Raw genomic sequence first — 10934 nt, forward strand, 5'->3', positions numbered from 1 at the left:
GCACTCTTTTAATCCTGATTTCTTGCAATACAGGGACAGTAGACATGTACAGAAACAACACGTTACTTTATTTAAAAAGTAACTCAGATATTATGGTCTAAAATAAAAATATTGCGTTACTGTACTCGTTACTCGAAAAAAGTAATCTGATTACATAACGCATATTACTTTTATAGTGTTACCCCCAACACTGGTCGTGAATACCATAATACAGAATGAATTACACAGACTTTTTAACATTACAGACTAGAGGAGCCATACATTTATCCACGTAATTATTACAATTGCATGGAACAATGTATCATGCGCTCGAATGTTAAATTCGAAACAAAAGGATGCGACTCTATTGATTCTGCCAGCGCACTGATGAATGAAAGATGATGTTCTGATGCTGCATGATGTTGCCAGGTAGCCTGCTCCATCCCACAATCATTAAATATAAACAAGATGTGGCATTTTATTTTATAGTGTCTACCATCATACACTAAAAATAAATAGCCCCCCAAAAAACAACCTGCAACTCTACATTTTAACCAGCATTTTCAAAATAGCCCAGTTGGGTGGGCAAACCACGAAACTGGCAACAGGTAAACTCATTTCCAACCAAAGAGTATCAAAACATGGCATGATCATGTCTTAACATTACACTCTTAAAGATTTTCTCGTCAAAAAACAGTAAAGAACTGGCAGCAGGGTTGCCAGCATGTTACTGTAAAATTAACAGTGTCTTCCTTTTGCTGAAATTATCAGCTAGATACTGTTTTTACAGCTACAGTATACAAATGTAATTTAGCAGCATATAGCTGTCAAATTACATACTGTCTACTGTTATTGAAATTAACAGCTATGTTCCCAGCATGCACTGCGGCATGAAGAAATTACTTAGATTTTTTAATATTTACTGGTTTATTTTTACGTTGTTTTTGTTGTAGCCTAAGTTACTCGTATTTTAGTGTTCAGCTTTTACTTTTTTACGTAAAAGTATGTTTGTTAATTGTCACCATTGTTGCGTTTCGTATGCCGAGAGTTGATTTCTGTGTGTCTTGATAACAACTGGAGTTATGCTGCAAGTTAATCAAAAACATCAAACACTCAGTTTGCTGATATCATTTTACCGAAATATCCTTTACTGTTTTTGCGTTTATGTTTTTTATGTGTAATGCATCACTATTGCCACATATAGTGTTATTTGCAAGGTAGGATCAGATATTCAGTCTAACCTTAGGTTTTGTTTTCCAATTAGCACAGTGCAACAACTTGTGTTTTGCTTAAACACAAACTGATTGGCTGTAAGAACATAACATAATAAAGAAGGTCCAAGATGCCAGCTCAAGAGAACACTAATCACCGTAATGGTGACTTCAAACAAAACACAACTATTGATAACAAAACAACAACACTAATTAAACTAAGACTTATATTAAGTCTGAATAAAAGATTTTGTATGTGTTTTTTTTTTTGTTTTGTTTTTTATTTTTTAATTTTTTATTTACAATTTTTGTAGCTCCAATGCATTGCCAAAGCATACATACTTATTCAAGCACAAAGGCTTGTGGGTATTTCACCATTATAACCCAAAATGCAGTGCTATACTGTTATTTTACTGTGTACAGAGTGTTGTTGTTTTGTTTTGTTTTTTCATAAAAAAATACACTGTTCAATCCTGGCAAAATTGTACATTTAATATGTACATTGCTTCTAAGGCTGATTTTTTTTTTTTGTTAAATTTTTGACTTCTCATTAAACAGACAAGTGTTGGCTGACGTGAGATGATAAAGGGTTGTGAACAGAGGTGTTGGCCAGAAACATCATGAACACTAAACATGTGCCACAAACTAAATTTTATTTTCATGGGGGGAGGTGTTAAAATATATGCTTCAAAATGTCACTATAGCTTTCACCAAAATGATATCATGATATTATATGTTCATTTTCCCCTAATGCCTTGCATAGAACAGATATTTACTGTAAAACTAGTCACTTCACAATGAGCCTGCTCTTGATCTCCCAGAATGCAACATTTTTAACTGCAAACTACTGTATTTAAGAATCACAGTAGATTGCTGAAGGAATTTGGCCGTAAATTTACAGCAGTTTTTTACAGTGTAGGTACCGTGAATGTACTATGGTATTATTTGTAGTGTGACTCTAAAGTGCTTAATTTAGTTCAGTTTAGTTTAGCAAATTTGAACATTGAAAACTGAGTACACAACAGAATCAGAGCTGTTTTGCTGCTTGTTAGTCAGCAGTATGTGGTGTTTGGGGAGGGACATTCTCAGGACAGAAAGAATTTGATAGAATAAAAAATATGTGCAGTGCAAGGTGAGTCATTAATATCGTTTGGTCCATTTCCCGGAAGAATTTTAAATGTGTATATCTTTTAAAAGGTCATTTTGGCACCTTTTATGAGTACTGTGGATGGCTTCAAATCTAGACATTAACTAAAAGCAAGAAAACAAAATTTTTTATTTCATAAGGGTCCCATGTGAGCAAGCTCATATAATCAGGTTTTATAGATTATAATGGCATAAGAACACTTGGTGTGGTACAGATGCACTTTATTTAAGTCATTATAAAAATGGAGTAATCTGAGGTATTTTGTCTATATGACAGAAGCCAAAACAACAATCATTGTGGGATTCACGGCCTGGGCTACAGACTAAGAGTGAGAGTGATCTGTTTTACTTTCTGGATTTTGGGTTAAATAAAGATCTAAGGACTTTCTATTTTACCTACGTTGTCTGGTGTTGAATACAACGCATGCTTATCCTATATCCTGTAGGTGTTGTATAAATATTTGATAATTAGTAATGCACATGTTTTGCAGTGTTTCTTAGGAAACAATGTAACACAATCTTTTAATGGCACCATTTGACCTTTTTTTGTGTGGTTGTTACAGTAAAAGTTCTTTGAAAAAAAAAATCAAACAATACAGAGCAGAGAACCTCTTCCTCTACCACCATGCCCCCATCTTTCTCTATTCTCTCTTCACCACCCAGAATACCCTAGCAATGCATTAAAAAAACACTTAGTGCACCTCAGTAACCACATAGCAATGTCAGCGCAACCACCCAGTTGCCAAGCCAAGTACCCCTTTCATTTCAAAATGTGAAAATCTAGAAGGTGTACACACAGCTCAAAGTGCACAGCCCTATTCATGGCTTTCAGAAATGTGTTTATTATCCACACAGACATGAACTTGCTAAACTGAATAATTTCAAGTCTTTATAGCTTATATATCACTTAATAAAGAAAGTTAATGAGGCTGTATGTACAGCTACAATGGTGGTCTCTGGAACAGTCACTGCATCTCTCTCCCGTTCACGTCAGTGCAGAGTAAACGCCCCCCTGACAGATGTTGGGAAACACTCTGAGGTATGTCGACTGGTTTAAGGGGAAAGGAGGGTGGGACATGACAATGCAGACAAGCGTGAAAGTGTAGAAAGAGGAGAGGTCGAGTAGAGTTGTAGCAGTTACTCATCATGATCATTTTGTGGTATGTCAAAATTTCTCCATCTGTCTGTCTGTCTGTCTGTCTGTATTTTTCTTTTATCTTTTCTTCCTCCACTCCTATGTTTTTTATTCAGTTTTGTTCTTTATGTCTATTCCTGTCATATCTACCCTAATATTTTTCTGATAAACTTCTCTCTGCTCAGTTCTAAATCTGACTTTCATAATGTTTTTTCCTCCTCTCTGTCTAGTCTTACCATCCTTGTTCTTCCCTTGTGTGGGTCAGTGCCATTAGCTGGGTGGGTGTAGTCCCCTGAACATCCACGTGGATATAACCCTGATTCCAGCCTTACATGGGAAGAGTGTGCCCCAAAAGGACACAGAATCACCCTCACTCTCATACACTTGGACCTGGAAGAAAGTTATGAGTGTGAAAATGATGCCTTGAAGGTGTGTGTGTGTAATTAGCTATAGTTTGGGAGAAAATTTCACCAGAAACAAGCTTAATATGTCCTCATTTGGAAAAATAATTAATAAATAAAGTAAATGACTTTTCTTTGTTCTAAAATGCAAACTTTCTTTTAGTTGCAAATGCAAACTTTCTTTGTTTTTTTTTTGTTTTTTTTCCTCTACGTCAATGCTCCACACTCCATTCCAGTAGGTGGCGGAATATGCACCAAAAGCTGGTTTGCCACCCGCCATAAAACGTCAAAGAAGAAGAAGAAGCCTTAAGACCGGAGAACGAGAAGAGGTGCATAATTAATAATCATCCTTTGGTCAGTGGTGAATAAAGCACACCTGATGGGGATAATGCTTCATCACCGCTGTCTTTAAAACGCAGTGTGCACCTTTTCTCGGAGAGCCGGTTTCAAATCTCCATGTGTGCGCACACTGGCATCCTCCCAGGACCAGGACCAGGACCAGGACCAGGACCAGGACCAGGACCAGGACCAGGACCAGGACCAGGACCAGGACCAGGACCAGGACCAGGACCAGGACCACAGCTGGGAGGGATCGGACGAGTGGCCGCGCTGCCGGACCCGTTCTTCGGACCCCCGGACGTTGTAATGAGTCGCCGGGGGTGAACTGCTCACGTTGCCGCCGACGGGCTAGATGCCGGGCCGCCTTCCCCTCACGCTTGCCACGGGTCTGGGAAGACAGGCCGCCAGTGACGCTTTGGAGTTTGGAGGGGAGCGTGAGCGGCCGGCTGACCCAGCCCGTGCTTGGGCTTTCCTATGAACACTACCTGGCCCTTTCACGGATCCCCGTTCACCGCGAGGATGCCAGATTCCCCCTTTTATGAACACTATTACCCCTTGGACACTTTATTACCCCTTTTGGACATCTTTACGTTTATTATTTCCAATAAATGCCTCTCCGAGGCTTGACGCCACACCCACTGTGTCTGTCTCTTGCTCACCCTGCCACATGAAACCTGTCAAGAAAATGTCCTGGTCTTATTTAACTCCAAATAATTGCAAAGGAAAAGAAACCTAAATTACATTTTGCATAAAGAAAATGAAATGGACATTTATGGCCATTAAGATTTTTTACATTGTCACTTTTAAACATTGTTTACATTTTAGTTTTACTGTTTCAGTTGTTTTCAATGATAATCCTAATTACCGTAACAATGTCTTACTGTATTACAGTTTTAAAAAAACACTTTAAAGCTCCAAAAAGCAAAGACAGTCATAGTAGATGCAATCCATATGACTCCAGTGGTTAAATTAATGTTATTTTCACTATAATTGTTTACTTCCGGTCGCTCTCCAATGAACGTCCATGAGGGGACCAAGTTCATGCAGCCTCTCGCATGACGTAAGCACGTTGGCAAATAATTCACAATGGCTGTAAAATAGGGTAAAATGGGACCAAACAAGGTTTGTGCAATCACCCAAATGCTGTTATAATGCTATTTACAGTATGTTGTAGTGAATAGTCTTCTAGGACAGTGGTTCCCAAAATTATTTCCTTGAAACCCCTCTTATAAGAATGTCAACAATACTTTTTTTCGAGTGGTTGACACATTTCTGCTGGCCCTGCAGCTGCTTGATGGTCTCAGCATTAACATGCCAACAAGGTATAAAGTTTTAAGAGGTTTTTGTGTCTTATGGTACGTGGCAGTGATGTTACAGAAATTCCATGAATTTTTAAGATCCAAGAAAAAGAAACTCACCAGCACTTGGCCACACGCTAGCCAGCTCCTCCGTTAAAAGCACAAAATGTTGGGTGCTCTTCATTCTCATGTAGATGTGCAGAGAGTTTCTGGTTGGTAGAGTGATATTTCATGAAGTTGTACTACAGTTCCCAGCTAGGGTGTTAATGTTTTTGGACAGATTTTACATTTTATTGTTGAGATTTTGATAAAATCACGTTGAGTTAGATGATGATGCACACTGGTATCACGCATATTATAGATCTTTATAGACCCCCCCCCCCCTTATCTGCTGTGAAGACTCTCTGCTAAGCTGTTACTTACCCATCTAATCTTTAACCTCAAGGCTCAAATTCTTCTTATTTATAGATGTTGATGAGTGTAAGGACCCTGATAATGTGTGCAATCACCACTGCAATAACTACATTGAGGGATACCGCTATTCCTGCAGACTAGGGTACCTCCTCAACCCCGATCAGCACAGCTGCAAAGGTAATGCTCAACTTTTCACCATATTTCTGAAGTTTTTAGAGCTAATATATTATGATTGTGTGTGTTCTGATCAGTGTTTGGTAAATTACTCAAAAAAGTAGTTCACTGCAAATGATCAATATTTGGTAAATTTTGGTAAATTACTTAAAAAAAAAAAATAGTCCACTGATTTGCAGTGGACTACTTTTTTGAGTAATTTACCAAACACTGATCAGAACACACACAATCAGATTACTGACTTTACAGATTTATTTATCAGAAAAATTCATCACATTACTAATTACTTAGTTACTTTTAAAAAAAAGGTTTATCACATAAAAAGTTTTTCCGGTCAACAAATTCAAAATAATGTCTATATTTCCTCCTTGTTCATTGTCACACACAAGTCATACATTTGGCACAACACGTTTCTCCCTGACAATTACTTTTTATGGAGTGTGCACCCTTCAGCTTTTACAGAAAATGCAAATAGATGTACAGTACTGAACATGGTTTTATTCACTCTCTCTCTCTCTGTGTCAGTTAGCTGCAGAGGGTGTGTTGATGTCACCTGGCTGGCCAGGATCATACCCAGAAAACTCTGTCTGCTCTTACACTCTGGCTGTAGAAGAGGGTCTGCAGTATGAGTTCATGTTCACTGGGGCTTTGATGCGGCGAAGGGTGAGAATGGAAACTGCATTGACTCATTAACTGTAACACTACACTGTAACCCATTGAACACCTACTTTTACACCTGCAATTTCCCACAATCTTATCTCTTTGTTTTTGATCTTTTTAATCTCTTCTCTCCTTTTCCATATGGTCTCCTCTCAGGTAAAAACTGTCTCTGAAGACTTCGGTCCATTTTGTGGCCACGTCCACCCTAAATCTACCTTTCGCACTTAGTCTCCACATGTTGAAATTATCTTTAGGACAGATGATGCAGGAACAAACTGAGGGTTTAGCCTCAGTTACAGAACCAGAGGTGTGACTGTTACTGCTCATCTTTAGAACTAGACATGTTTCTGCAGGTTCTAGCTCTATTTATGTATTTACTAATCAGATTGTTGATTGAAAATTGCTTTGGTTTGTTTATTTACATGTTGTATTATGTTTATCGATAAATATTATTCCTCACAGAAATGACTTATCCTGGAACAGTGACGCCAACATCTAGTCTGAGCCTGAATAGTTCTGAATATTTCCTGAACAATGAGGTTACAGTAAAGTGTGACAAAGGACATGTATTGCAATCAGTAAGTATTTATTGGTGAATATAATAAAATGTATCCTCGTAGGCTTGAGGGCCATAGATTGAATGATTGAGTTTACCAAAGATAGTTTATAACAGTCATTTTCAACTGGTGGGTTGCAACCCCAATAAAATTGATCACAGGTCTGTTCAAATAAATATGTCCAATGTACAGTCTGGGTCCTGAAGCAAAACCAGTTGAGAACCACAGAAAATAATAATATTACTACTACTACTAATAATAATATAGGCTATATATATATATATATATATATATATATATATATATGCTGTGTGTGTGTATATATATATATATACTGTGTGTATGTATATATATATATAATATATATATATATATATATATATATGTATGTATGTATGTGTGTATATATATATATATACACACACACAGATAGAGCCAGATGGGCTGGTTTGAGTATTTCTGTAACTGCTGATCTCCTGGGATTTTCATGCACAACAGTCACAAGAATTGACTCCGAATGGTGCCAAAAACAAATAACATGCAGTGAGTGGCAGTTCTGTGGACGGAAATGCCTGGTTGATGAGAGAGGTCAACAGAGAATGGCCAGACTGGTTTGAACTGACAAAGTCTACGGTAACTCAGATAACCACTCTGTACAATTGTGGTGAGAAGAATAGCATCTCAAAATGGCATCTCAAAGCAGAATGCTATTCTGAGATGTGGGTTGGCACTGTTTTGGCGGTACGAGGGGGACCTATAAAATATTAGGCAGGTGGTTTTAATGTTGTGGCTGATCGGTGTATATATATATTTTAAGTGTATGTATAACTATAGATATACTTTAGCTATGCTGCAGACTATAGTTGTCTGCATGTATAGTTTATGAGCCAACCCTTGTTTACCATTGCAAGCTTTTGGTGTCTTTACCTTGAAGTTTAATATTCACACTGTGTTTCACAGGAAGCATCAGCTAAGGTTGAGTATAAATCCAAATGCCAGAGGAATGGAGAGTGGAGCCCTGTTATCACCTGTGAACGTGAGAAAATGTCTTCTTTACCACAGGCCTCTTTTCTTGATTTTTTAGATGCATATCAATGTGTCTGTCTGTCTGTCTGTCTGAACAACTGTCACTACAGAGAAATAGGAAAACAAAACATTAGCACAATAAACAAGTAACATTCACAGTACATACAGTATAATTAAATTTCTCACACTGATAATGTTATTTAGATTTTTTTTAGAAAATGTTGGTTGGGTGTCTTGGACCAAAATGTTATTTAATTGAAACATTTTTGGAAAAAGTCAACCCAGATCTCTGATCCTTAAAATTAAACAAGCTGTTTTCACTACTGTTTCTTCTATATGAAAATGACTTCTTGGATGACTTTTTGAGTGGCATTATATGATTCAATTTACTGTAAAGGATACATGCAACATAGTCTTAAACTTAAATCTAAAATCATTTCAATGTTTTTTTTTTTTTTTTTTCAACAAATTATAATTCACTCTCAGACAGACTCTTCTTCTTTTACCCCATCAGCTGTGGATTGTGGCATTCCTGACCTACCAGATTTAATAGAGCTAACAGTTGAAGGTCCTCACAACCTATTTAGAACAAATCAGTCTCAAGTGTTCATCTGAATATTACCTAATGTCTGGAAATGGTGAGATGTGTGATGTATGTGTCAACTACATTGATTTAATGCTTGATATATATGAGTAATTGCTGCCTCTTTCTGTCCTCTTTTACCTTAGGGCATTTCATCTGTGATGCTGAGGGTAATTGGGTATCTGAGAGTGGTCAGAAATTCTCAGAAGATTTTCCTAAATGTGTCCCAGGTACATTCACCCTGTGTGTGTGTGTGTGTGTGTATATATATATATATATATATATATATATATATAAAATATAAAACCCCAAATACTATTGGTTTTAGACCATTTTAAATGCTCTGAAGGAGCAATATCTTTCTAAAATACCTTTGATTAGACTAATTTTAGTGTGTGGACTGAATACAGAAAGCACTGCTGGTTGCAGAGACTTTGGTGGGAAGCCAGCATTACTGGGGCAGATTCCCTGGCAGCTCTTACATAGGTCAAATCCAGAGGTGGTGCTTCACTGATCAGTGATTACTGGGCCCTCACAGCTGCTCATGTAGTAGATGGATATGAAACAACTACCATGAATTGGTTAGGGGGAATGATTGATGCTCAGGACAAAAACATAATCACCATGGAGACAGAAAAGATAATAATTCATCCAAAGTATAAAAAAGTAGGTAAAAATGGGGGACAAACAAACTTTGATAATGATATTGCACTGATCAAAATGTCTGCCAGGGTGCCACTTGGTCTAAACATCAGACCAGTGTGTCTGCCAAAGTAAACAGACGGACCTATGATGGAGGATGTGATGGGCACAATTTCAGGTTTTGGAGGATATAGCAATAAAAATCTAAGAAGTCACAAATTGCTTTATGGGCATGTTCAGGAGTATTCAAATGATAAATGTATTTTAGGAGGTCTGCCTGTCACTGATAACATGTTTTGTGCTGGAGATGATGGCCAGGGTATAGACAGTTGCAAAGGTGACAGTGGAGGTCCACTGTGACTCCCTACATTGGATCAAGGGTCTGCAGAACAGCCTTTTAGGATTGTAGGTATTGTATCGTGGGGTCCACATGGATGTGGACATAAAAGCTTTAAAGGTTACTACACTAAAGTACAGAACTACCTGGACTGGATTAGAGAAACTATAGAAAACAACTAACACCAACACACACAAAAATAAGATTCTGCTCCACCAATATATTGTAATGCACACTAGTCAAGTTTCTCAGAAAATACGGTTATATCTCATCAGTTTGTATATGCATCTGCTGTTTAGATAAATGATTCAGCATTTTTTTATTTGTTTTTATACTCTAATATATTCTAATATACTATAGTATCATGTATACTAAATTACAGAAAATGGTAAAATATATATGCTCTATACTGCAATACAATAACTTTTCTCACAAAATCTTTTTTCTCATTAATCAAAAATGTTTTAGCTGACAAGGCAAAAATCACTTATGTAATACACTTTTTTCCCCCTAATGTGTGTACCATAACACTAATTGCAATCATGTGGTTGACTGTTTTCTATGATTGTATAACTGTACAGTTCATGGGTTGCCTCAGTCTGCTACATTTTCAATTGCTCTCTTCTTTCTCTTGCATGCCATTTTTTATGCCATGCACTGTTACTTTTCCAGGTTTGTCTTCTTTAGCCAAATCAAACAAACCTGATTTTGGTTGTGACTTTTAGACTCGTTTTCCCACCTATGATGCCACTCAAATTAAAAATTAAACATTTATGAACATTTTAAAAAACCCTTCATGATTGCTTTAGAGTATATATAGTACATACTGTATACTGTTTATCCTGACAAGGATGGACCACATCTAATAATCTTCTGACAACAATAGATTTACTCTTAAGAAAAGCTGCAGAGAAAAAATGGTCCATGTAGACTTTCACCCTTACTGTTTGAGTAAACAGGTTTGAAAAAAAAAACAAAAAAAAAAAAAAACAAAACAGGGATTACGGGAACATTTGTGTTTCTTATCTCTCT

The 10934-nt window shown here is 37.1% G+C and overlaps 1 long non-coding RNA gene and 1 pseudogene across 1 annotated transcript; both read left to right on the forward strand.

The window, feature by feature from the left end:
• Nucleotides 1-3413: 3413 nt before the first annotated feature.
• Nucleotides 3414-4845, forward strand: LOC127452847 (uncharacterized). The gene is made up of 3 exons (XR_007899319.1): nucleotides 3414-3496; nucleotides 3702-3900; nucleotides 4109-4845. It is a non-coding gene; the product is annotated as an uncharacterized LOC127452847 (long non-coding RNA).
• A 405-nt stretch (nucleotides 4846-5250) lies between these two features.
• On the forward strand, nucleotides 5251-10873 carry LOC127452845 (mannan-binding lectin serine protease 2-like; annotated as a pseudogene).
• The last annotated feature ends 61 nt before the right edge of the window (nucleotides 10874-10934 follow it).

Source organism: Myxocyprinus asiaticus, chromosome 15 (genome assembly GCF_019703515.2).
Source record: "Myxocyprinus asiaticus isolate MX2 ecotype Aquarium Trade chromosome 15, UBuf_Myxa_2, whole genome shotgun sequence".
NCBI classification, from domain to species: domain Eukaryota; kingdom Metazoa; phylum Chordata; class Actinopteri; order Cypriniformes; family Catostomidae; genus Myxocyprinus; species Myxocyprinus asiaticus.